Source organism: Lissotriton helveticus, chromosome 5_1 (genome assembly GCF_964261635.1).
Source record: "Lissotriton helveticus chromosome 5_1, aLisHel1.1, whole genome shotgun sequence".
NCBI lineage: Eukaryota > Metazoa > Chordata > Amphibia > Caudata > Salamandridae > Lissotriton > Lissotriton helveticus.
The window spans coordinates 21,530,139-21,556,615 of record NC_136065.1 but is presented as its reverse complement, the minus strand read 5'-3'; the positions used below and the strand labels follow the sequence as shown (position 1 = coordinate 21,556,615).

The window sequence follows — 26,477 nt, the reverse complement described above, 5'->3', positions numbered from 1 at the left end:
GTGGGTGTAACCACCCCCCTTCCTGGTCCCACCCATGGGAGGGACCTAGTCACTAGTGCAGCCCCCTTTAGGAGAATAAAGGTAGGAGCTGGTCCCATTCCAAATTAGATTATCCTGAACAACTCTACAAGAAGAAACTCTGGACTTCGACGTTCTGCTCCACAGAAGATGGAAGAATCTCCCTTGTGGGCAAGGAGTGTCCACCCTGCAACTGCAGGCACCATCAAGCATCCTAGCGGTTCACTTTGTCGTCCTTCCTGCCGGAACCAGACTTCAGAGCCCGACGAGATCCAGACGTCCAGACCTCTCCGACCTCAACCTACATCTGCAGCACAGCTGAGATCCGTGGGTACGACGAGACACGTGGGACCGGCCATCTTGAAGAAACTGCACTTCGCTTCCAGCACGACTTCAGAGGCATCCTCGAGAAAGTGCTTTGGGGATTGAGAAGCCCCAGCCCCGAGCAGCTCCTGCAACGAAGACCAGCCCTCCAGCATCCATGAGATCTGCGTGGGGCCCTTTTGCTTGGTTGCTGCTCAACGCGTTGTCTGGTCACTTGCCTGCTGGCTAGTGGCCTCCTAGATGAAGATCCTTGAAATCTACACTGCTGGTCTGGTTGCTCCAGACTGGCCTTTGGTCCCTTCCAAAAGAGGAGCACCCCGGACCCTCCTGGTCCGCACCAGACGCCGTTTCCACTCACCGCGTGGATTGCCTTTGCCAAGGCCTGTTGACTCCAAATCTGGATCCGACACCTCCGACAGCGAGAGCCTGCGTGGGACAGCTCGTGCCTCCATCCTGGTCATCGAAGACACCTCCTGGTCCACGTGGCTGCAGAGACAAGCGTCCACCCTTCACCTGATCGCGACGACAGCATCTTGTTCCTTCCTGGTTCCACACCGGTCACTGGCTAGTGACTTTGAACACTGTCCCCTCTGCTTTCAGGTTCTCTTCTTCCTCGATCCACCCTTGGATTGCACCGGACGTCTTCCACTTGGTCGCCTGCAGCATCTTTCTTCAAGGCTCCATAGACTTCGACGCGGAAACCCGACACACTTTGACACCTATGCACCCGCAGCCCATGGGTGAGGTAACAAGAGCATTTCGGTGCTCAAGGGTAGATTAACTCTCCTAGTGTCCAGATTTCCAGTCGTTTTAGTCCTAGATAGTAAAGACTGTCCATACTCACCTTTTTCGTAAACTGTACTGTCCATTGACTTTATTCCGCATCTCGCGTGTGAGTTCACACTCTGCACACGCGTCCAGTGGGCCTCCTGTTACTTGCCTAAGGTTAGGATAGTGTAGTCCCAGCGATACTACAGCCTCTGGACAGCTCCATTCCTTCTATTGATTTCCTTATACCATTTACTTAGTATATGGTTTGTCGTGCCCCTAGGGCACCATTGTAATTTTGTGCAATTTATCGTAATTTTCTTAAGAGATTGTCATGTGGTTAGCCCTCTGTTCTCATAAAGAGTTCAGAGGTGTTTGTTATTAATAAATATACTGTTTATTTTCATAACAACCTGTGTGGTGTCCTTTCATCTGGTATAAAAGGGGTTATATGTGGTAAAACAGCTGGCTTCACATGCCAAAAGAGTTTAGCCTAAGACTGCTTTGTCCATGCTACCATTAGGATAGCTGGTCTATAAGGTTGACTTACAACCATTCACCATAAGGGTTGTTTGGACTGATACAAGGTGATCACTAGAACTAGTGAGCATCATATATCAGGCCAACTTCTCACAATGCTGCAAAAACAATCCAACGTCTTATTATTCCATGTATCGCTGCTAAGGCCATAATCCCGCCGCCAGAACAGAGCAAGTCATGAACCGCTAAGGGGCTCATCACCTGGTCATAATCCGCGTGGGGAGACACCGTACTGCAGAGACACAAATCCAGGGCCCAGTCGAAATTGCAGCTCAGGCAATGGAAGACAGGTTGAACGCATGTGAAAAAGGAGAATCGAAACGATAATCCATAAGCTGCACTCAATGTAGCCAGAGGCAGTGCTCCGTAATAACTAAGCATTCGGTTGCGGAGCAGCAATAGCCGAGAAATATTGTGTGCTGGAGGATGTGCATCCATATTTAAGTAAACAAATTAATAGAAGCACACGGCAACTAAAGCAACTATTAAGGGGAATCCACCAAAGATGCTGGAAAACATCGAATGAAAAAATGCCGAAAAGACACCAAATATAGGGGCCTATTAGGATGGCGGACGGAAACGGGTTCCGTCCGTCATGGTCGCGGCAAAAATACTCCCGCCGGTGCGATTAGGATATTTTAGTCAACACTCACCGACCGCGGTGGACAGATCACACCAAAGACCGCCGCAAGTGGACAGAACCACAGAAACACCGTCCGCCGTGGACGCAAAGGCTGCGGAAACAGGCTCAACCGCCGCCATACCTACGGAGGTTCCGGACGCACGATTAGGATAACCCCGCCATCCCAACGGAACTCACCAACTTCCACGACCGCCGCGGAAAAAAAGCATCGGAGCTTGGCTGCGAAAGGACCAAACGAACATCACCCCTGCAGTCAAACCGAAGCAAAAATGGCGGACGGTAGTAAATAGCAAACAAAAAATAACAGAAGACACACCCACCTGGAACACCCACCTCCAACAACTACACGCTCCAATGACACCCCCCCAGCACAAACAAGAGCACCCAAGTCAACACACCCACAAAACACCTGACCGCCATAAACCATTGGGACACAACCACCACACAGAGTATATAAGGAATCCCTCCCATTACCACAATCCTTTGCATCACAGCACAGCTGGAACAAAGAGGCAGAACATCAGAAACAACAGAGACACACAAACACACATACAACCTGCACACCAACACACCCACCACACCAACCCTCACAGCACCATCCCTACATACCACACACCTGCACACCCCACACCTTGCACATCACACACCATGGCACCCAAGAAAAAACCCAAGTTCACAGAGATTGAGTTGAAGGTCATGGTGGATGAAATCATCCGTGTTGAACCACATTTGTTTGGTACCCTAGTCCAGCAGACCACCTTGGCAACTAAAACCACCATGTGGTACAGGATAGTGACCAGAGTCAATGCTTCAGGGACCGTGCCACGCACCAAACACGACATCCAGAGGCGGTGGCACGACCTCAAGACAAGGGTGAAGTGCATCAGGGCCAAGAACCACCTGCGGGCACACCACACTGGCGGCTGCACTCCCCCGGATCTCATACCATATACGGAATGGGAGGAGAAGGTGCTTGGCATACTGCACCCTGAGCGCCTGGCAGGAATAAAAGAGGGACTTGAGGCTGGTAAGTACATACCATTGACCACTATCACACTGTCATGTTCTGCCTTGCACAACTGCTAAGACACATCTCCCAGGCTCCAATCCATGCACCCAACAGGCCCACATGTCTCCTGGGAGGTTGGGGGTGGGTGGGGGGGTCCAGCACTACAACACCCAACAGGCCCACATGTCTCCTGGGAGGGTGGGGTCGGTGGGGGGGTCCAGCACTACAACTCCCAACAGGCCCACATGTCTCCTGGGAGGGTGGTGGTGGGGGTGGGGATGGTGAGAGTCCAGCACTACAACTCCCAACAGGCCCACATGTCTCCTGGGAGGGTGGGGGTGGGTGGGGTTGGTGAGAGTCCAGCACTACAACTCCCAACAGGCCCACATGTCTCCTGGGAGGGTGGGGGTGGGCGGGGGGTCCAGCACTACAACACCCAACAGGCCCACATGTCTCCTGGGAGGGTGGGGGAGGGTGGGGGGGGTCCAGCACTACAACACCTAACAGGCCCACATGCCTCTGGGAGGGTGGGGGGGTCCAGCACTACAACACCCAACAGGCCCACATGTCTCCTGGGAGGGTGGGGGTGGGTGGGGGGTCCAGCACTACAACACCCAACAGGCCCACATGTCTCCTTGGAGGGTGGGGGTGGGTGGGGGTGTCCAGCACTACAACTCCCAACAGGCCCACATGTCCCATCCCAGAGCAAGATGTAGTCCGCCCACCATTTGGTGATCAGTGCATCTCCCCCTTCAAACTTACAGGTAGGTAGCCATCTGCACAGGGGCACCATCCAATAGCAGGACAGGAACACACATAGCCAAGTATTGTCTCCCCTCCTCCACACCACCAAAATGTCCACTCCTGGGTGCAACACCAATATGATGACACCAACAACCATGTCCTGATTCCATAGAGATTTGAAATGTAACTACAAGAAACCTATCATGTCCACAGCATTGATTCTTATATTCTTGTCCCTCAGATGATCATGACTTGACACGCCAAAACACCAACCGCCAGCACCAGTCGCCGCCCTCACAGCCAGGTCTCTCCGGAGAGGATTCCCAGCACACCTCGGGTGCAGAGGACGATGCTGGGCCAAGCACACTTCCAGGGCCATCAGGCTCCCAGGACATCCCTGCCTCCACCACCTTGGCCAGTGGTACTACACAAACAACTGCCACTGTGAGCTGTGCAGCTACCACCACCACCACCACCACCCCTGCCAGTGCCACCCTGCCTGACCCATCGGACGATGATGGGCCATCAACGTCTCAGGCAAGCAGGGAGAGTGGACCTGGGAGGACACAGGTGAGGCCACAGCTCACCAACGGGAGTGGAGGTGTAAGGGGAGGTCGGGGGCAAGACCCAGCCCATCCTGGGAACGAGACCCTGGAAGCCATTGCCAGAGTGAATGCCTCCTACGAGCGGTCGCAGGCACAGGCGGATCGGGCACATCAAGATTCGCAACATACTTGCCAGCTGTTGAGGTCCATGGACACCCTAATGGGCCAAATTGTGGACCTCATGGGGCAGCAAACTGCACTTTGGAGGGAGTGGTTATCCCGCGCCACACCACCTCCCCCTCCCCCAAGTGCCCAGCGGGACAGGGCACCAACACCACCGCCACCATCACCTGCGGCCACTGACAGGGAGGTGGACCCTGAACAACCTGCCCCCACAGCTGGGTCTGCTCTGGCTCCAAGACGGAGGGGTCGTCCGAGGCTGGACCCATCACAGAGCAGTGGCAATGCCCCATCCATCCGCCCGAAGAGGGTCCGAAAATGACTTCACCCTTTCTTGAGCCTGGCATTGACCCTGCAAACTATCTTGTCCCACATTGCCAAGCATTGTCACACGTCTGTTGGACTAGGTGTACATCACACAATGTGGTGTCCCCATCGGTGTTTTCATCTGACATGACTTTCAACTCACTTTTCCCCACCACCACCTTTTTGTAAATATGCACAAACACTTATCCACACCCTGTAAATAAAATTCACGGTAACGCTCAATGCTGTGTGATCTCCATGTTTATATAGAGGTATGTCTCAGTTGTTGTCATCAGCAGATGCAGGGATCAATGTTGTTTTGAATCCTGGCTCGGTGTGAGTGACCTAGGGACAAACAGAGAATAACAAGCACAGGTCAGGAAACTGAATCACAACCATCACAAAAGAACGTACTGCAACATCCCACAAACCACAATCATCACAAAGTAAGCGGATCACAGGACACACATCAGGGAGCATTGCTCGTACACCATGACCCACACCCATGTGCAAACATAACATAACAGGCAGCATTCACACACCACATCCAACCATCTCCAGCAGACATACGTCAAGCATTGAACAGCAGCACAAGAGGTAGTTACTCACATTCAAGGAAAGTAGCGAGCAATGAGCTGCGCCTCTGGTCCACACCTTCTTCCTCCCCACTATCCTCATCACTGGACATGGGTGCGATGGGAGGCGGAGCAACCTGTTGGTCTGCAGGGTCCATGATCAGTTCAATATTGTTGCGTAAGGCCAGGTTGTGGAGCATGCAGCAGGCAATCACTATTCTGCATACTTTGCCGGGTGAGTATGGCAGGGCCCCTCCGGTTTTATCCAGGCAGCGAAACCTAGACTTCAGCAGTCCAAATGTACGTTCCACCACCCGACGTGTCTTCCCATGGGCCTCATTATAGCGCATTTCACCTGGGGTAGTAGGATTCCGTAGGGGACTTAGCAGCCACGGCCGGTTTGGGTACGCAGAGTCGCCTAGGTGGGGGGATGACAGACACATCATTACCAGGATTTTTGGGAACAGCATGGCACACATACAACACAATAGTCATCACAGCACACTCACCTACAAGCCACGCACGTTCTTGACGCAGATTGGCCATCAGTTGGGGGACAATGCTGCTCCGCAGGATGTGGGAGTCATGTGCGGACCCAGGAAATCTGGCACACACATGGGAGATGATGTTGTCAGCAGGCACACCACTTGCACGTTGATCGAATGGTAGTGCTTCCGATTGCGATATACCGGCTCACGTGCCTGGGGTGGAATGAGACCAATATGTGTGCCATCAATGGAACCCACTGCGTGTGGTATCTGGCCCAGGGCATAGAAGTCACCTTTCACTGCAGCCAGCTCTGCCGGACGTGGGAAATGGATGTAATCATCCTTGTAATGCATCATGGCATTCAGAACATCCCACAGTACCATGCTGAACATGGATTGTGACATCCCCCCGGCATGACCAACTGTGTACTGGAAAGTGCCTGTTGCGAAGAAGTGAAGTGCCGCCATCACCTTTGCTGTGGGTGTAATAGCTCCTGGATATGTCCTGCGTGGCTGCAGATGAGGTGCCAATTGGGCTACAAGCTCCTGCAATCTACGTCGGTCAAGCCGGAATTTGAGGATCACCTCCTCGTTAACCATGTCCTCCAGCACAGTGTAGGGTCGATGCACATTTGGAGCCCTCCTGTGTGGGAGTAGATGGGAGCAGATGTCAATTGACCAACACCGCATAGCTGTGCCACACTATCACATCTTGACCAACACAATACAAATAATACATGTTGCAGACACTGATTGTATGTGTGATGTGACAGAAATATAAGGCACTACAGCTAACTACACAAACAATGTTCACCCACAAACAACATCCTGTCTGCAAACATGTCCAATGTAACGAGCACACATGTTGAAAGAACAGCCAACATTACATGACTGAGGGCACAAGTGTGGACAAGCGTCCCCACAGACACACATGGACGTGCACACACAACACGAACATGGAACACACCCTCCTTGTCTTCATGCACCCATGATCACACCTACAATGCTGGGCATCCCCACATGACATGCATGGGCACACAACAGGCGACACACATACGCATACACAGAATGTATGTATACCCCCATCATTGCTACTTGCACACACAAACAACACACTCACAACAGCTTCTAAATGTGGGTGCACAGCCTTGATGTACTGTGTAGATGTGTACAAATAGAAACGTGTGTCCGCAAAACCAAGACGTCAACACATCGCCATGCACATCTGACGCAACTTGGGTGCACATCACTTGCCTTTGTTAACCACTGGCAAGGTCAATAGTATGACCACACATGCAACAAATGGACATGAATGACACACGTGGACACAGGCCATTGACTTGACATAATGATTCTTGATGCATTCCGGACATGTCCTGACACACATGTACAACTATGAACATTACATGTGTGCGGAGACATGCAGTGTGTGTACACACGCCATCCGGGTACGCCTTACCCCAACACAGAAGATGATCCTTGATACTGCAATTGTGCATAACATATGCTGCATGGTCAAGGACCATCACGGTCACACCCCGCCAAACGCATGTGCGCACTACCGCAACGGTGCATCTTTTGAAAATCATCACTCACTGGCATCGCAATGGCGGAGCACGCATTCCGCGGGGTCGGGGCAGGCTAACACATACATTTGAATATGCAAGTGGAAATGGCAGTTGGTACCCCCCCTTACAGTCACATTGCAGCACCCACCGCAGACCGCCGGCCCTGGCCGGTCACCCACCGCTGGCCATGGCCTGTCACCCACCCCTGGCCCTGGCCGGTCACCCATCACTGGCCCTTGCCGGTCACCCACCGCCAGCCCTGGCTGGTCACCCACCGCCGGGTGCTGGCGGTGGGTGAGGGCCCTGTGCATTGAGGTCACCCTGGCATGGATGGCCCTGGCCGGTCACCCACCGCTGGCCCTGGCCGGTCACCCACTGCTGGCCCTGGCCGGTCACCAACCGCCAGCCCTGGCCGGTCACCCACCGCTGGCCCTGGCCGGTCACCCACCGCAGGCCCTGGCCGGTCACCCACCGCCAGGTGCTGGCGGTGGGTGAGTGCCCTGTGCATTGAGGTCACCCTGGCATGGATGGCCCTGGCTGGTCACCCACCGCTGGCCCTGGCCGGTCACCCACCGCTGGCCCTGGCCGGTCACCCACCGCCAGCCCTGGCCGGTCACCCACCGCCGGCCCTGGCCCGTCACCCACCGCTGGCCCTGGCCGGTCACCCACCGCAGGCCCTGGCCGGTCACCCACCGCCGGCCCTGGCCGGTCACCCACCGCCGTGTGCTGGCGGTGAGTGAGTGCCCTGTGCATTGAGGTCAACCTGGCATGGATGGCCCTGGCTGGTCACCCACCGCTGGCCCTGGCCGGTCACCCACCGCTGGCCCTGGCCGGTCACCCACCGCCGGCCCTGGCCGGTCACCCACCGCTGGCCCTGGCCTGTCACCCACTGCTGGCCCTGGCCCGTCACCCACCACCGGCCCTGGCCGGTCACCCACCGCTGGGTGCTGGCGGTGGGTGAACGCCCTGTGCATTGAGGTCACCCTGACATGGATGGCCCTGGCCGGTCACCCACTGCCAGCACCCGGCGGTGGGTGACCGGCCAGGGCCAGCGGTGGGAGACCGGCCAGGGCCGGCGGTGTGTGACCGGCCAGGGCCATCCATGCCAGGGTCACCTCAATGCACAGGGCGCTCACCCACCGCCAGCACCCGGTGGTGGGTGACCGGCCAGGGCCGGTGGTGGGTGACCGGCCAGGGCCAGTGGTGGGTGACCGGCCAGGGTCAGCGGTGGGTGACCGGCCAGGGCCGGCGGTGGGTGACCGGCCAGGGCCGGCGGTGGGTGACCGGCCAGGGCCGGCTGTCTGCGGTGGGTGCTGCAATGTGACTGTAAGGGGGGGTTCCAACTGCCATTTCCACTTGCATATTCAAATGTATGTGTTAGCCTGCCCTGCCCCGCGGAATGTGTGCTCCGCCATAGCGACGCCAGTGAGTGATTAATTTCAAATGATGCACCATCGCGGTAGCGCGCACATGCGGTTGCCGGTGTGTGACCGTAACGGTCCATGCACATGTAGCCAATGGAAACAGGTAATGCGGGGCGCGTAAGCACATTCAAAAATAGCGGAAGCCGTGCACCGCCACACCAGGGCCAGTCATTGGTTCATTTTGAATGAGGCATCCCGGGAAAACCAATTGCTGCAGACGTGTGCCACTGATGTGAGCTCAGGGCCCTATAAATGTGTGAATTTCAGCAGCACACATTCACTGCTTCCAGCCACTGCTGCCTGCAAACATCACCTCGACTTGCTGCTGCTGAGCTATCCAACAACTGCTGCCTGCACCCATCACCTCGACTTGCTGCTGCTGAGCTATCCAACAACTGCTGCCTGCACCCATCACCTTAACCTGCTGCTGCTGAGCTATCCAACAACTGCTGCTGTAGTGCCACAGTCCAGGACCTTGCCATGCCGAGAGTGCGAGAGATCCGGTCTCGTCCCTTCACCGCAGCGGAGCTGGATATCCTTGTGGACGGTGTGCTCCGCCACTATGAACGGCTCTACGGTGCCCCCGGACAGGTGGTAAGTGCAGCGGGGGACATGTTGGTGTGCATGAGGTGGTCACTGACTCCTGGCTTCTGCAAGCTTGGCGGTGTGCTGTGGGACCTTCACATGTGTTGTACTGTGCATGGCTGCTGAAAGATACCTGTTGCTACTATGTTTGTGAATGTCCAACTGTCCACTGACGTTCCCCTCTTGTCTCCCATCATGGTAGGTCAAGCTGCACCTTCGCAAGGCCGTGTGGAGGACCATAGCACGTGATGTACGGGCAGTGGGGGTGTGCAATAGACGACACACACACTGCCACAAGCTCTGGGACGACATCTCCAGGCTCAGCAAGAATGTGGCGGAGATGTCACTGGGGCTGATCGAAGATCAACCCAGCTTGCACGACACACCATGACCCCTCTAATGCACTGTATCATAGCTGTGACGCATCCTGACCTGTCCGCCCGGCTGAGAGGTGATCAACAGCAAACTAGCGGTAAGCAGACTGTATGTGTCTTGACTTGTGCGTGCATGCATGTATTGGTGCTCACACACAGTAGTGACATCCGTGGTGCGTAGGTTTTGCTGCAATTGCATGTTGGTGCCATTAGCGGAGTGAGCGTTAGCATCCATGTCCGCCAGGTGGACATACCAGTTGCATTGTAGTGCAGGGTCCCAGGACATGCTGTTGAGGTCTGTGGTCCCATGGCATCACATGTGTGGTGGTCAGCATGCACTTGCCCTGTTTGTTTGATGTACATGTTTCATAGGCACCCCCGGTTCTTTGACATGAGGATGTCTGGTAGGGGTGGTTCGTATGCAGGATGGGTGCTACATGTTAGTCGACTGTGAGGAAAGTTGTGATTTTATAACCTTCAGTACGTGAGAGTGGCACTTAGGTAAACCTCTTTTCTCCCTCTTTCAGCTTTGGCAGAGGGCACTGACCCACAGATGACGGAGATGAGTGGTGGCAATGCATCCGGATCCGAGATCACACACACTCAGACTGAGACTGAAGAGAGCAGCCCCGGAGAGGGGGGCAGAACTGTCCCTGAGGACTCACATGTGGAGACACCATCGTTCTCATCTTCAGACAGTGGTGGTGAGTCAGCACTGTTGGTAGACACAGGGAGTGGGCAATCAACACCTTCAGTCGGTACACAGCAAACAGGGCCCACACTGCCACCAACTGCAACAAGTACTGCTCGTGCTCGCCAGAGTAGGGGGAGCAGAGTTGCCTTCGGTGCAGGCACTGCTGCCCCTGCCCCTGTAACACAAAGTGCACTTTGTGCTGAGGCTGTTGATCTGCTGCGACAGCTGTGTGTAGGGCAGCCCAACATGATCAATGCATTCCAAGACCACGATAGGAAGTTGGGGCAGGTGGTAGCATTCATGGAGGGGATGCATGGCGATGTTGCTGGTCTCCACAGAGCAGTTCAGTCATTGGCAAACACAGTGTCTGCAGCAATTCTACAGTCGCATGGACAAGGTTCTACTTCAGTTCCCCCATCCACACCACTTGATGTGTCAGGGGAGAGTGACATTTCAGAACAGGCCTCATTTTCTGGGTATTGCACTAGAAGCAGCCACAGGCAGCAAGGCAGGGCACGGAGGGCACAGACACCATCCCCTAGGACAAGGAAATCTTTCACCGAACACGACATCAGCTACCCTGGAGCAGACACACAGGATCCTCAACAGGTGTGGGGGGACAGGGATTCACATGTAACTCAGGCATCCCCCTCAAAAGGTACTCCCAAGGCCAGGGACATTCCCAAGGACAAGAACACTACAAAGGAAAGGGCACCTCCCAAGGCCAGGGACACTCCCAAGGACAAGGACACTACAAAGGAAAGGGCACCTCCCAAGGCCAGGGACACTACCAAGGACAAGGACACTACAAAGGAAAGGGCATCTCCCAAGGCCAGGGACACTCCCAAGGACAAGGACACCTCAAAGGAAAGGGCACCTCCCAAGGCCAGGGACACTCCCAAGGACAAGGACACTACAAAGGAAAGGGCACCTCCCAAGGCCAGCGACACTCCCAAGGACAAGAACACTACAAAGGAAAGGGCACCTCCCAAGGCCAGGGACACTCCCAAGGACAAGGACACTACAAAGGAAAGGGCACCTCCCAAGGCCAGGGACACTCCCAAGGACAAGGACACTACAAAGGAAAGGGCACCTCCCAAGGCCAGGGACACTCCCGGGGACAAGGACACTTCAAAGGACAGGTACACTACAATAGACATGGACACTACAAAGGACAAGCCAACTCCCAGGGACAGGGCACCGCCCACGGATCAGGCACATTCCAGAGACAGGACACCTCCTACGGCCAAGGCACCTCCCAGGGCCAAGGGTTCTCCCATGGACACGAGCTCCATCAAGGACAGGCATACATCACCCCTGCCTGCCCTGAGGCTGATGTTGGTGAAGGAACGTAAAACACATGTGTCAGCGGTGGAGTCCCCCATACCTCTACTCCCATCCACACCCCGCAGAAGCAGAGGAAGGAGTACACTGTTGTTGCATCCACAATTACACATGATGCAGAGGGCAGGAGGGGCGTGGCTAGGCACGCAATGGCGGCAGTCATACTCGGGTAGAGCTCCGAGCCGAGCTCCCCTTCCCTGGGCCAATTCTCCGCTCATTTTCCCTGCAGCCAACTGAAAAAAGCGAGCGGACCATCGCGGAGAAAGCCCCTGCCTGCCAGCCGACTTTGGTGCCGAGGAACCTATCCTGGCCCTTCCCGGAGTCTTCCTGCGGGATTCCTGGCCGCCCGGCGCAGATGCGCGAGACCGCGGCCCTGGACTGTCTGCTGGGCCTGCGCATGCGGCCTACGAATTGATGCGCGGGGCCCTCCTGCCTACCGGCGACAGGACTCGGAGGCCCCCTGCCCTCCCGATCGGGGACTGCGGATGAATCTGGGCATTCCCGAGGACTCGCCAGAGATCCCGACCTGAGGGGGAAGGAGACTTCCCCTTCCTGAACTGCCTGTTGATCCGGTGAGGGCCCAGAGCGAGGGCGCTGCCACCCGACTGCAGAACGCCGCGATCTCCTGGAGAGCTACGCTCATCGCCACGACGGAATGGGGCGCCAGGGGAGATGGCCTGCCTCCAGAGTCTGCCAAATGATCGCCGACAACTGACGAGGCCCCTCTTCGCTCGCAGGTGCAACCTGAGAGGCCGGAAAACCTTGCTAAGCAGCTGGATTGAGCGCCGCGGCCTGCGCAGAGGGGACGCCGGGGGCCTGCCGGAGCCATCACCCAGAAGTAAGGCAAGCACTCGTAGATCCTAACTAGCTGGAGCGCTACCTGGCCCCGGTCACCACGAGACTCCCCTGAGCCCCCTACGACTAACCAACCGGGGGAAGGCTGGGCAGTGGTGTCCTGCTTATCCCTGGCTGAGGTTTTGGGCTACCGGAGGGGCGGCGGACGGTGAGACGCGACCCTGGTGTTGGTGGGCGAGACGGGGGCCCGCATTAACTGAGAAAAACTGCGACGCCATCTTCACCACCGGCGGCCACCTGCTCCCCCGCGATCAGCCGCGGAGCCGCGCTGCCGTGGTCACAAGCCCTCCGATCCTCCAGGGCCCCCCCCCTGCGGACCTCCCGTTTACTGCAGCTGCCCTGCAACTAGTGAGACAGCGAGCCTCATGCTGACCGTTAATGCTGCCCACACCATGACGGGGGTGATGACTGGCACCTGCTGGTCATGCTGACACACCTGCCCAGTCCGAAGGCCAGTGACGCCCAGTGTCGCCCATTGTCGCCGGCAACCGTGACCACACCCTGCTGACCGCGCTGGGGACGTCGCATACCCTACTGCCTCTCTGACCTTGGGAACCACTAGGCCTTTTAAGATCAAGAACTGGGAAGCACCTCGCTGCCAAGGCCCTCCGTGAACTCTGTCTGGCTACTAGTATCGTCGCCCTGCCCATGTCCGGAGGGGTGAGGACACGCACTGGCACTGGGGGTGCCCTACCGAAAGGGAAGACTGACAAGGCATTGAGGAAAATGGACGCCGACCAGGTGACCACGAAGCTGGACAGCGTGCTCGCTGCTATGGAACGCCTAGAAGAATCGCTCCAGTTGACCCGAACCTCATTGGAAACTAAAATAGACAGTGTCGCAATCGACCTCACCCATCTGAGGGACGACCATAAAAAACTGGCAGATCGCACCAAGGTCCTGGAAGGGACGGTGACGGACCTTGAGCCCCGAGTCAGTCAGACGGACAAACATGTGCGGGACCTTCTGAATAGGGTCGAATTCTTGGAGGACCGTGCCGAGGATGCGGAAGGACGGGCGCGGAGAAATAACATCAGACTCGTGGGAATACCAGAAAAATGGGAAGGCAACAATCCCGCCCACTACGTGGAGGACTGGCTGAGGACCATACTGCCGGAAGGCACGCTTTCGCCCTACTTTGTGGTGGAAAGGGCGCACCGAGTGCCGACGAGACCACTCCCCACAGGCTCCAACCCGAGGCCGTTGCTCCTCCGGATACTAAACTACAGAGACCGTGATTCCGTCCTGCGGGAGGCTAGAAGGATAGAAGACTTGGAGAAATCCGCATAGACAACGCCACAGTGATGTTCTTCCCAGACTACACTGTCCAAGTGCAACGTCAAAGACATTCCTTCCTTGAGGTGAAGAGGCGGCTCCGCACTGCAGGTCTCAAATATTCCCTCCTTTTCCCCGCAAAGTTAAGGGTGGTGGCACGAGATAAAACTTATTTCTTCACTAGCCCTGAAGAAGCGGACGCCTGGCTTGATGGCGGCACTGACACGGCGCCCAGGCAGCCACAGGACTTAGCGGCGAGATCACGGACACGGGACCGAGACGTCGCCGCAGGAACAGAGTGCCTCAGACTCAACGCCCGGAGGACACGTCGCGCCACTCCCCACCCGCGGACCAGATTATCCAGGAGCAGCAGGATGCACTCCGCAGAGTCACCGAACTTATTTATTTATTTAAACACTTGTTAAGCGCAGCGAAGGCCCGTGGGCATCTTGGCGCTAAGTATTTGCTGAGATCTGCCTTAGAGAAGGATGTAATTATTGATCAAATAGCCACGTTTTAAGATGCTTTCGGAAAGACCACAGAGAGGGGCTGCTCTTTATAGATAGTGGCAAAGTATTCCAGAGCTTGGGTGCTGAAACGAGAAATCTTCTGTCGCCCCATGAAACCAGTTTGGTACGGGGTATTTCCAGTTGAAGGAGGTCAGAAGACCTCAGGGATCTGGTGGGCCGATAGGGAACAAGTTGTTGCGTAAGAAAGGCTGGTCCCTGGTTATGCAACGCCTTATAAACAATACACAAAGCTTTGAATTTAGATCTGTTCCTGATGGAAAGCCAGTGAAGTTCTCTGATGGTTCCTGAGACTGATTGAAACTTGGGGATATCACCCAGCAGTCTAGCAGCCGCATTTTGGATGGTTTGCAGCTTATTGAGAACTTTTTCTTGGGAATTCAGGAATAGGGCATTACAATAGTCCAAGGTGGACAGGACCAAGGACGTGATCAGGGTTTTACCAGCAGAGACAGGAAGGAAGGGGAGAATTTTTTTAATGATTCGTAGTTTATAAAAAGCAGAGGAGGCAATCTGATTTGCATGGGGGAAAACGTGAGACGATCGTCAAACATGACACCTAGATTCCTCACTTTGCTGACAGGGATGGGGGGAGGACCCATAGACTGTGGCCACCAGCGGGAGGACCATTCTGGGGTTAAGCTTCCAAAGATGACCACCTCGGATTTATCCGAGTTCAATTTGAGGCAATTGGATGCCATCCAGTTCCCTATGGCCTGCATGCCCAGATTGAAATTATCAGCGATTTTTTGGCCGTCATTTCTGATGGCCAGAACCAACTGAGTGTCGTCGGCGTAAGATGTAAGGCTCATCCCATGGGCACGAATGGTTTTGGCAAGGTCCGACACATATATGTTAAAAAGTGTCGGACTCAGGGATGAGCCTTGAGGTACACCGCACGGCAAGGACAGGGTGGTGGACTGAAAAGGCCCTATGGTGACTACCTGAGTTCTCTCGGCAAGGAAGGAAGCCAGGAGAGTCCTAGCCCTGTGTCTAATCCCCAGTGCTTTGACACGGTCGATCAAGATGGCATGATCGACCGTGTCGAATGCCGCTGAAAGGTCCAGCAGTATTAAGACTGCTGTACCACCCGCGTCGCGAATGGTTCTGATGTCCTCTGTAGCCTTGATTAGGGCCGTCTCTGTCCCATGATTTAGGCGGAAACCAAACTGGGAGTCATCCAGTAGATTATGGGTTTCTATAAAGGCTGATAGTTGAATATTTAGGGCCTTCTCGACAACTTTAGCCAAGATAGGCAGATTGGCAATCGGTCGGTAATTTTTATGCTCGTTCCTATCTAGGTTATGTTTTTTTAGTAGCGGCTTTAGTAGCGTCTTTTTTAGGTCGGAGGGGTAAACACCTGTGTTAATCATGGTGTTACAGATGGTTGTGATAGCTGGAAGCAGTACTTCTGAGACTGGGAGCAGTACTTTAAAGGGGCAGGGATCAAGGGCAGAGCCTGATTTGATGGATGACACAATGTCCCTGACCTGATTAATAGAGACCTCTTTAAACTGTGAAAGAGATGGGCCAGCCATAGAGGAGCTCACCATCTCAGGAGCAATGTTTTGTTGTGTTTCTACACAGTTGGCAAAGACAGCGTAAATATCATTGACTTTGTTGTAAAAATAATTAGCCAATGCATCACAAAATGATTGGGAAGAGGGAGGTTGTAGGTTAGGTAAGCATCCGGCCAACTGTTTAGTGGTCTCAAACAAAGCCTTGCTTGAGTTTTTAGAGAGTTCAATTTTCTCTGAAAAGAACTTCTTCTTAGCATCTAAGATCATATTTTTATATATAGTGACCGATTGCTTGTATGTTGTTTTAACCTCTTCGGAATAGTGTCTGCGCCAGTTCCTCTCATTCCTCCGGCACCGCTGCTTTTGTGTCCTTAAAGTTTCCGAGTACCAGGGGGCAGAGGGGGATGATCTGTTTCGGGAGCATTGTTTTGACTGAACCAATAGAGTGGTCGCGGAAGCAACCCACTCATTATATTGGGAAATAGCCATTTTAGCATCATTTGACAGAGAAGGACTGGTTTTAATCAAAAGTGATTGTAAGCTATTGCTGTCAATATTTTTCCAATCCAGGAAGGTCTGGCGATGGTTGTCATTTTCCATAGCTATTCCTGGGACATAATTGATTAGGTTGGTCATTATAACAAAATGATCAGACCAAATGACAGGGAAGATGGCTGAGATCTGTAAATCATTTAGATTAGTAAAGATGCCATCCAATGTATGGCCTCCTTCATGGGTAGGGGCTTTCACTAGCTGGGAAAATCCGAATGTTGTTAGACATGCCTGAAGGGCGGCTGTATCATTGTCTTCAATTTTGTCAAAATTAAAATTAAAATCACCTAATATAGTAAATGAACCATCCAGGGCAGCTGTTTCCAGAATGTGACCAATATCGGAGATAAATGCTGACCTTTGCCCTGGAGGACGGTAAAGAAGGATGCCTTTAAAATTTACCGAGGGAGTGAGTCTAATGGAGAATTGGAGAGCCTCACAAGAAAGAAGCGGTATCTCGTTAGTTCTGACTGCGTAGGTCTCCCGGGCAATTATGGCTATCCCTCCCCCTCTCTTGCGTTGTCTGTCCAGTCTATGGATTGAAAACCCAAGTGGAACAGCAATAACTAGATCCGGATCGGAAGCATTGTCCAACCAGGTTTCTGTTAAAAACAGTAAATCTAGTTGTTTATCTTCCATAAGCTCTGCTATTTCATGTCGATGCTTACCTAATGAGCGAACATTAATGAGGGCCATAGAGCAGGTACAGGGAGTTTTAATTGGTTTCCTGCGAGGGAGGTCATGGCCATTAGATATTATGGCGGCACAGTTCGGACAACATTGGCGGGCATTTCCCTCAAGGTGATGTTCATCAAATATGACGCATAGAGGGTCTCGTGGGGGACGGCAGTTCCTGAGTTGGCTGGGAGAGTACATCCCTCGTGGAGGTAGTGGACAAAGGCCAGGGGTCATGGCCCTGGGCCCGGTTCCGGCGCGGACGGGCGCAGACGGGCTTGCCTTTGGCGCGCCCGCTGCGCCCGCCCGCTGCGCGGGCGGGTAAGTCCCTTTCTTATATCCATGGTAAATGGGGCATGGGAGGAAGGAGGGGGCGTGGGGGGGTGGGAGGGGCGCCGAGCAATCCGGCCCGCCTTCCCAATCTAAAATGGCGCCTAAAGTGATGCTCAGGGGTTCCCAGCGCCTGGAAAAGCGGCTTGAAGGGATGTAAAGGGCCTCGGCGATGTAATCTCGTCTCGAGGTCGATTCAGGGATTAAAAACGATCTATTTAAAATATTATACACAATTTTAAGAAAAAAGTGATTCTTTACTCAATCACCTTTTAAAATATCCCAGCGTGCAAGGGAGCACAGAGTACCTCCGGCTTCCGCCTCAGAGGTGAAATCACAGCAAAATCACTATTAGTAGCAGTGCCTCGCCCTTAAATATCCAAGGGGAGTGGGAGGGGCGCCGAGCAATCCGGCCCGCCTTCCCAATCTAAAATGGCGCCTAAAGTGATGCTCAGGGGTTCCCAGCGCCTGGAAAAGCGGCTTGAAGGGATGTAAAGGGCCTCGGCGATGTAATCTCGTCTCGAGGTCGATTCAGGGATTAAAAACGATCTATTTAAAATATTATACACAATTTTAAGAAAAAAGTGATTCTTTACTCAATCACCTTTTAAAATATCCCAGCGTGCAAGGGAGCACAGAGTACCTCCGGCTTCCGCCTCAGAGGTGAAATCACAGCAAAATCACTATTAGTAGCAGTGCCTCGCCCTTAAATATCCAAGGGGAGTGGGAGGGGCGCCGAGCAATCCGGCCCGCCTTCCCAATCTAAAATGGCGCCTAAAGTGATGCTCAGGGGTTCCCAGCGCCTGGAAAAGCGGCTTGAAGGGATGTAAAGGGCCTCGGCGATGTAATCTCGTCTCGTCTCGTCTAGCAGCTCCCCGACATCAGGTGCCGCGCCGGACACCAGCCCGCGGATGATTCCGAGTGATGATGAAGCCATCTATGGGTTACCGGATTCTCAACTCTCTGTGGATCTACCGGATATCACACCACAGACGGCAGACCTGCTCAACTGAGATCACAAGAGGAGCCCTGATGGAGCTCACCAGAACGACGATGTCCAGGCTGTGGCCTGGATGGACACTGCTGTGCCGTTGGAGCTTGGTGACGTCTGGGGTGACTTCCTTGCCCCCGGGAAAGGCGGCGGAGGCGGGACGCAGTGAGTATCACCCTAGTCACCCGAATACTGACACGGTGCTGTAGTGGGAGGGCCTCCCTACACCTCTTCTGCCTATCGGCCCTTTGCCTATGGGAGACTGACCATGCATATGGCTTGGGATATGCAGCCTAATTTACTTTGTTCCGGAATGGCTGGCTAGGCCGGGACTTCTGCACAGCAGGCCAAGCCAAATTCGCTCCCTACACTCTGGCTGTATGATGCCTAAACCGAATGGCCCAGGGAGGGATGGTGACTTCCCTCTTTATCCAGGTTGCTGAACTGCTGAGACTGTGCCTAGCACGTAACACCCCCTAGACTTGAAAGGTTGTTCCTCTCGTTTGAGAGTCTGGACAGTGGCATGTTTGGCTACTGCCCTTTTGGTATTTACCACGGGTTCATCCCCCTCTGGTTAACTTTGTTGTTTACTCTCTATCCCTTTTGCGTATACCCAGGATATGATATTTGTGTCAATGGAGATGACTTTGGATGTGGTCGGTGGGGATGTGTGGCGGGCCTGAGGTCAACTGCTGTAATGTGGAGGGGGGGGAATGCCTGGATTGGTACCATGACTGCGATAAAAATTTGTATCTGGAACATTAGGGGCATGCACTCACCATCACGCCGCTATCAAATATTCTCATACCTCAAACGACACCGGGTCCAAATTGCGCTATTGCAGGAAACACACTTGTACAAGACGGAAGCGATAGCGCTACGCCGTCGATGGAGGGAGCAACTATACGCTACAGAATACTCCTCATTTGCCCGGGGGCGCTGCTATGGGTAAGGCCGGGCACTCCCTTTGCAATGATACAATCTCACACCGACCCGGAGGGCAGGTTTGTGATTGTGCAAGGCCGGCTAGATGGGCAACCTGTGGTTTTGGCATCCATATACTCTCCCAATATAGACCAGGGGGGCTTTCTTGCACACCTATCGGAGGAACTGGCGCCCAGGCATGGAATCCCCTGGATACTCGGGGGCGATTACAATTGCATACTGGATGCAACACTAGATCGTTCTGTTCCACCCCGACCTGACGCCCCGACACATGGCACCATGAGGGCGCTCAATCAGTGGGCAGCACAGTAGGACCTACAAGATGCCTGGCGCACTCACAACCCCAACACTAGGGTATTCTCCTATTACTCAGGGGCACACGCACTGCATGTACGCCTGGACAGATACATGGTGTCGTCGGAACTATTACCCCTTATCATAGACACACAGTACTTGGGCCGAACACACTCGGACCATAACCCGCACACACTGGACATAGCATGGGAGCGCCCACACCCGCCCATCCCTACCTGTCGATTACAGCCTGCCCTATTGCTGGATGCCCCTTTCCGAGACTCCCTGCAAGCCTGTGTAGTGCAATACTTTGCAGACAATTCTGGCACACCGTCCTCCGCACAGATAGAATGGGACGCCTTCAAGGTTGTGATTAGGGGGCATTGCCTGGGCACACAGGGACATATGCAAAAAAATACTGGAAAAAGATCTGCAGCGTGTGGAGGCTGACATGCTCCGCCGGGAGCAGGAGGCGTTGACAGGGGCCGATGGGCCGCTAATTGCGGCTCGCGAGGAACATACACGACTGCTGGAACGGCTATGTCACCTTAACTATGCGGCACACTCGGTGCGCACGCACCATCTTAGTGACAAACTTGGGAAACTATTGGCATGGCTTGTCCGACAGGAAGACCGCACTACGCCAGTGTCTGCCATTCACATGGCTGAGGAAGGGGTAGTGTACACTCAGAGCAGAATACACCAAGCTTTCGTACGACACTACCGGGCCTTATACCGGTCACAGCTGAGAGTCTCTACTGAGATTATCACAGCCTACCTCTCGGATATACAACTGCCACCCCTCACAGCTACGCGGCAGGGAGATTTAGAGGCGCCACTCACACCGGAGGACATGCGCGAAGCCATTTTTGCTCTTTCCAATGGCAAGTCGCCTGGCCGGATGGGCTGCCTGCCGAATTTTTCAAAGCGTGCTCAGAAATCATAATTCCTGAGTTGCTTAAAGTATACGCTGCTGCAATAGATGACTCGGCGCTCCCTACCACGCTCAATGAGGCCACTCTCGTATCGCTCCTGAAGCCCGGCAGGGACGACACAAACATGGGCTCTTATAGACCTCTCACGCTGTTAAATACCGATTATAAAATCTTCACTTCTATTTTAGCTCGACGCCTAGCCACTGTGGTATCCACCCTTGTCCATCGTGACCAGAATGGCTTCGTACCTGCGCGAAGCACTTCCTACAATATCCGCCGCCTCTTCCGGATACAGGAAACTGCTACGCTGCGCTGGCCAAGATCTCGGTGCCTGGTGCTGGACCTTGAGAAGGCCTTTGATTCTGTAGAGTGGCCCTACCTCAAGGCAGTGCTGGAGAAATTCAACCTGGGTGACGCATACGTCGACATGGTTGGATTGCTATACCAGAGACCAAGTGTGCGAGTGCGAACAGGAGGACTGCTTTCGGACAAGGTGGAAGTGCGTAGGGGAACCAGACAGGGCTCCCCCCTGTCGCCACTCCTCTTTTCCCTGGCCATAGAGCCCCTCGCGGTGGAATTGCGGGCGCGAGGAACGGACTGGGGAATCCCAATGGCGGACGGTACACATGTGGTCTCGCTTTATGCAGACAACCTGCTTCTGTATGTGCGCGACCTCGCCTGCGTGCTGTGCTTATTATCAGATATATTCCAAACCTTTGAGGAAATGTCGGGACTGAGGGTCAACTGGGCCAAATCCGGCGTATACTTGTTTAGTTCTGACACACAGGAGTGCGACGTCCGTATCGGTGGTGTGAGGCTTGCCTGGTATCCCACCACGTTTAAATATCTCGGGATGCATATCTATAGGGACCCGTTAGACATAATGGAAGGGAACCTGATACGCGCGATCTCCTCGCTGCGCGCACAGATAGCCTTCTGGAAGACGCTGCCCCTAAATGTGCCCAGCCGGATAGCGCTATCCAAAATGATAGTGTTGCCAAGGCTGTTATACCATTTCGCCAATATTCCGCTATACGTCCCTGCCCGAGTGTTCCGCGACCTAGACAATATGATCCGGAACCTAATCTGGAACGCTGGACGACCTCGAGTTGCACTGACGAAACTCTACTCACCCACTGAGGCCGGAGGGTTGGCAGCCCCCAATTTAGAACTCTATTACCTTGCAGCACAGCTGTAATGGGTGTCGTGCTGGCTGGGTGGCAAGAATCTGGATGACACAGCTACCGACGTTACTGTATGGACCCACACACAAATATGCGCACTGTTCCACCTCCTGACCAAAGGGCCCCACCTGTTACCATTACAAGTAGCGGTGGCTCGCAAGTGCTTCCTACGTAGCCTGAAACTGACCCGAGAAGTCAAACCTTATGCTCCCGCGCTCCCCCTGCTGGGCACTCCCAGGCGGGGTGGAATGGTGTCATCAACCATGCTGGAGAACTGGACGACGGCTGGTGTGGAAACCACAGGAGACCTTTATGCAGATGGAACCATGCTCCCTTTTGAAAAGTTAGCAGAGAGCACGGGCTTACCAGCCGGACAATTCCTCCTTCATGCATCAATATTGTGTACCTACATAGAATCCTGGGGTGACATGCATGAGGAATTGCCAATGCACCACCTCATACAGTACCTGCATGTCATGGGCAACGGCTCCCATATTATACACTGGCTAGCACAGGCCCTTCTCGTACACACGCAACGATCCACGCAGCCACTGCGAGATAAATGGGCGGCCTCCCGAGGGAGGGGATGTTACTCGTGTAACGCTGCATTTTACTTCCATCCTGCGCTGAAGCTAGATCATCTGCTAAATAGAGCGTGTTTTTAAACTATAATCCCGTTTTGTTCATTTTGGTTGCAATATTGTTTTTTAAACCCTGATTTTACTAGGTTTCACTTAGGACACATTCGCACCATAATTGTGCCCCTCACCGCTGTTTTAGCGGACTTACTTGCAGCTCCTCGCGTTTTCGCCATCTTGGGTGTAGCTGGGGACGTTCTGGGGGCGCCATCTTGCTGAGCGCTCTAGTGCTCAGGCGTCCAGGCGAGGTGAGTTGTCCTATTTAAGACGACCCCTCCTGGCGAGTCGGCCTTGGGAAAGGCCTACTCGTGCAACGCTGCATTTTACTTCCATCCTGCGCTGAAGCTAGATCATCTGCTAAATAGAGCGTGTTTTTAAACTATAATCCCGTTTTGCTCATTTTGGTTGCAATATTGTTTTTTAAACCCTGATTTTACTAGGTTTCACTTAGGACACATTCGCACCATAATGGTGCCCCTCACCGCTGTTTTAGCGGACTTACTTGCAGCTCCTCGCGTTTTCGCCATCTTGGGGGTAGCTGGGGACGTTCAGGGGGCGCCATCTTGCTGAGCGCTCTAGTGCTCAGGCGTCCAGGCGAGGTGAGTTGTCCTATTTAAACCTGCCATGGAGACGCGCAGCGGTGATGCGCAGCGGGCGTGCCGGACTCGTGCCGGAGTCGAGCCAGAGTCCTGCCCGTCTGCGCCCGTCCGCGCTAAGGAGGTGCTGGAGACGCTGCTTGATGCTCCTTGTAACGCTCCATATACCGGAAAGCCAGGTTTGTCTAGAGATCTATTACTCTCCCTAAATAGGCCCCCCACGCACTGCTATGAGGTTGTCAAACCAGATATATGGTATGGACCTGTTTGCTGTGGTCAGTGCAAGGTAACGCTCATTCCAGATCCCACTCCTGTAGTAAATCCACAACCCTCTATTCTACGAGGAGGGCTTTTTAATGCCCGGTCGATGTGTAAAAATGCCCAGAATATTAATGACCTGATCACGGAGTTAAATTTAATTTGGCTCCTAATTACTGAAACTTGGCTTAAAGCTTGGTGTAGCCCGGACCTAGCTGTAGCCCTCCCGCAGAACTTTCTGATACAACGTTTAGACAGGCCTCAGCAAAGGGGTGGGGGCTTAGCAATTATTTACCGTGATACATTGAATTGCTCTACATATGAATTACCAGACATTAAAGGGGCAGAGGCTATGGCCTTTTGCCTAGGCATTCATGATTCTTTTACCTTCTCTGGTGCTTTAATCTACCGCCCCCCTGGCCCACCTACTGAGTTTTTAGAGACTCTAGGAGAAGCATTGAGTGACTTGGTGTCCAGGTTTGCTTATTTTACAGTTTTAGGGGACTTGAATCTTCATTTAGATTCTCCCAGAGAGCCGGGAGTAAGCTGCTTTATGGACATCATTAAGGTCCTGGGCCTTACCCTTTTCACCTTGGAACCCACACATTTAGCAGGGCATGTCCTAGACTGTATATGTTCCAACTCAGAGAGACTAACAGTTAAACCCCCTTGTCCTCAAATATGGTCTGACCATGATTTAATTCCATTTGAGCTCCTCCTTAAACATAATGCCCCAGTAAATAGTAGGAAAAAAAAATAAATGCCGCTGGCAAACCAGTGTGGAGGAACTTACCCACAAGGTTAGATCTGGTAGAGAAGATAAAAGACAACAAGCCTACTCCAACAGGTCACACTTCCACGGATTATCAGCAGTTTTGCGACTGGATAACCACAGTGGGGAACTTCTTAATCCCAACACGTAGGAAAAACGAAGGCTGTTTGGAAAGTAAAAGGAGTGCCCCATGGTTTTCATTAGCCTTGAAAACGGAATTAGGTGAAGTAAGAGCACTGGAGCGGAGGTGGCGTGGGAACTACGAGGCAGTTGCCCGTAATACCTATAAGTCTGCCAGAAGACGATATCATGTAGCAATTAAGCTAGCTAAAAAATCTTATTATTTACAAGCGATATCTACCCCTGGAAATGGCCAAAAAGAAGTTTTTAAGATAGTAACTCATTTTATTAACCCGTCAGCCCTTTCGCAGGAAATCCCCCAATCCCAATCTCTCTGTAATTCCATTGCCAAGCACTTTGAAGATAAGATCCTGGATATTGTGAAGGTATTTCCCCCTGTGCCTTCCACACGTAGCAATTTGGGAAAGACAGAGGAAAGTAAGAGATCCATGAGTTCCTCCTGTTTGAACTCATTTGTTCAGATTTCTTTAGAGGATACTAACAAAGCTATTTTAGCAAGTAAATATGGATCCCCTTTTGACCCTTACCCACCTTTTGTTTTGCAGGCCTTAGTGGAGACAGTCAATCCCACTATCAACAGCATCATCAATTCATCTTTGGCCACGGGAGAAATCCCCAGTGAATGGAAGCTTGCAGCGGTCAATCCTCTCCAGAAAAAGTCCTTGCCTGACCCGACCACTCTCTCTAACCTGCGTCCTATCTCCCTGCTCCCCCTGGTGTTTAAACTAACGGAAAAGTTTGTAAATAACCAGCTTACGAATTTTCTGGAAGAGAATGACATCTTGCACCCCAACCAATCAGGGTTTCGCTCGAAACATTCTACCGAGTCAGCCCTGCTGTTTACGGCAGAGACCCTACGAATGGCTGTGGATCAGGGAAAGAAGGCCGTCTTGATTTTACTCGATCTATCGGCGGCCTTCGATACGGTCTCGCACACCATCTTAGTGGACCGTTTAGTGAACACAGGAATAGGACGAGTGGCACTGGCGTGGCTTAGAAATTTTCTTAACAACAGGCGCCAAGTCACGGTACTGGGCCAGTTTCAATCTGAAGCCAAAGTAGTCCGCTCAGGGGTTCCCCAGGGCTCGAGTTTGAGCCCAGTACTTTTTAATCTGTACATGGTGCCCCTGATTCAGCTACTCGCTTCCTACCCGATTAGCACAATATCGTATGCCGACGACACCCAGCTTATTCTGGTCCTGGATAGAGAATTGCCTGGGGCCGAGGAAAACCTGAAAAACTGCCTAACGGCTACCTTTGAGTGGATGACTAACAATCACCTCAAATGTAATTCCGGTAAGACGGAAATTTTGCCGTTTGGCTCTCAAAATCTGTTTTCCCCGAAAGACTGGTGGCCTGATGATGCTGAAGCCCCCCCAACACCATCTCTTCTGCCCGAAATCTGGGCATCAAATTCGACGAGCAGCTGTCTTTTAAACAACAAGCAGTGGCTGTGGCCGGCACTTGTTTCCACATTATTAGATCTTTGAGGAAGTTTTTTGATCTTCTTCCTCTGTCAGCAAGGAAAACGGTAGCAGTTGCTCTGATAACATCAAGACTGGACTACTGCAACGGCCTGTATGCGGGAGCAAACAGGTCCATTCTCCATAGGTTGCAGATGGTCCAGCATGCAACTGCCCGTTTAGTGCTACGCTGGCCCCGCAAGTCATCTGCTTCGGCAGCGCTCAAGGCGCTTCATTGGTTACCGATCTGTAAACGGATCCTGTTTAAGATCCTTCTGATTACCTTCAGAGCTTTCCAACAGCAAGGGCCTAGATATCTGTCCAATGGTTTCAAACGATATCAGCCCATGCGCTGTCTGAGGTCTGCAAATCAGAACCTGTTGGTAATACCCAGATT

The 26,477-nt window shown here is 53.2% G+C and overlaps 1 protein-coding gene across 3 annotated transcripts in view; it reads left to right on the top strand.

Annotated features, from left to right (window-relative positions):
• DAXX (death domain associated protein) overlaps window positions 1–26,477 on the top strand; it is a 1,076,799-nt gene that overhangs the window by 591,362 nt on the left and 458,960 nt on the right. The window lies entirely within an intron of this gene.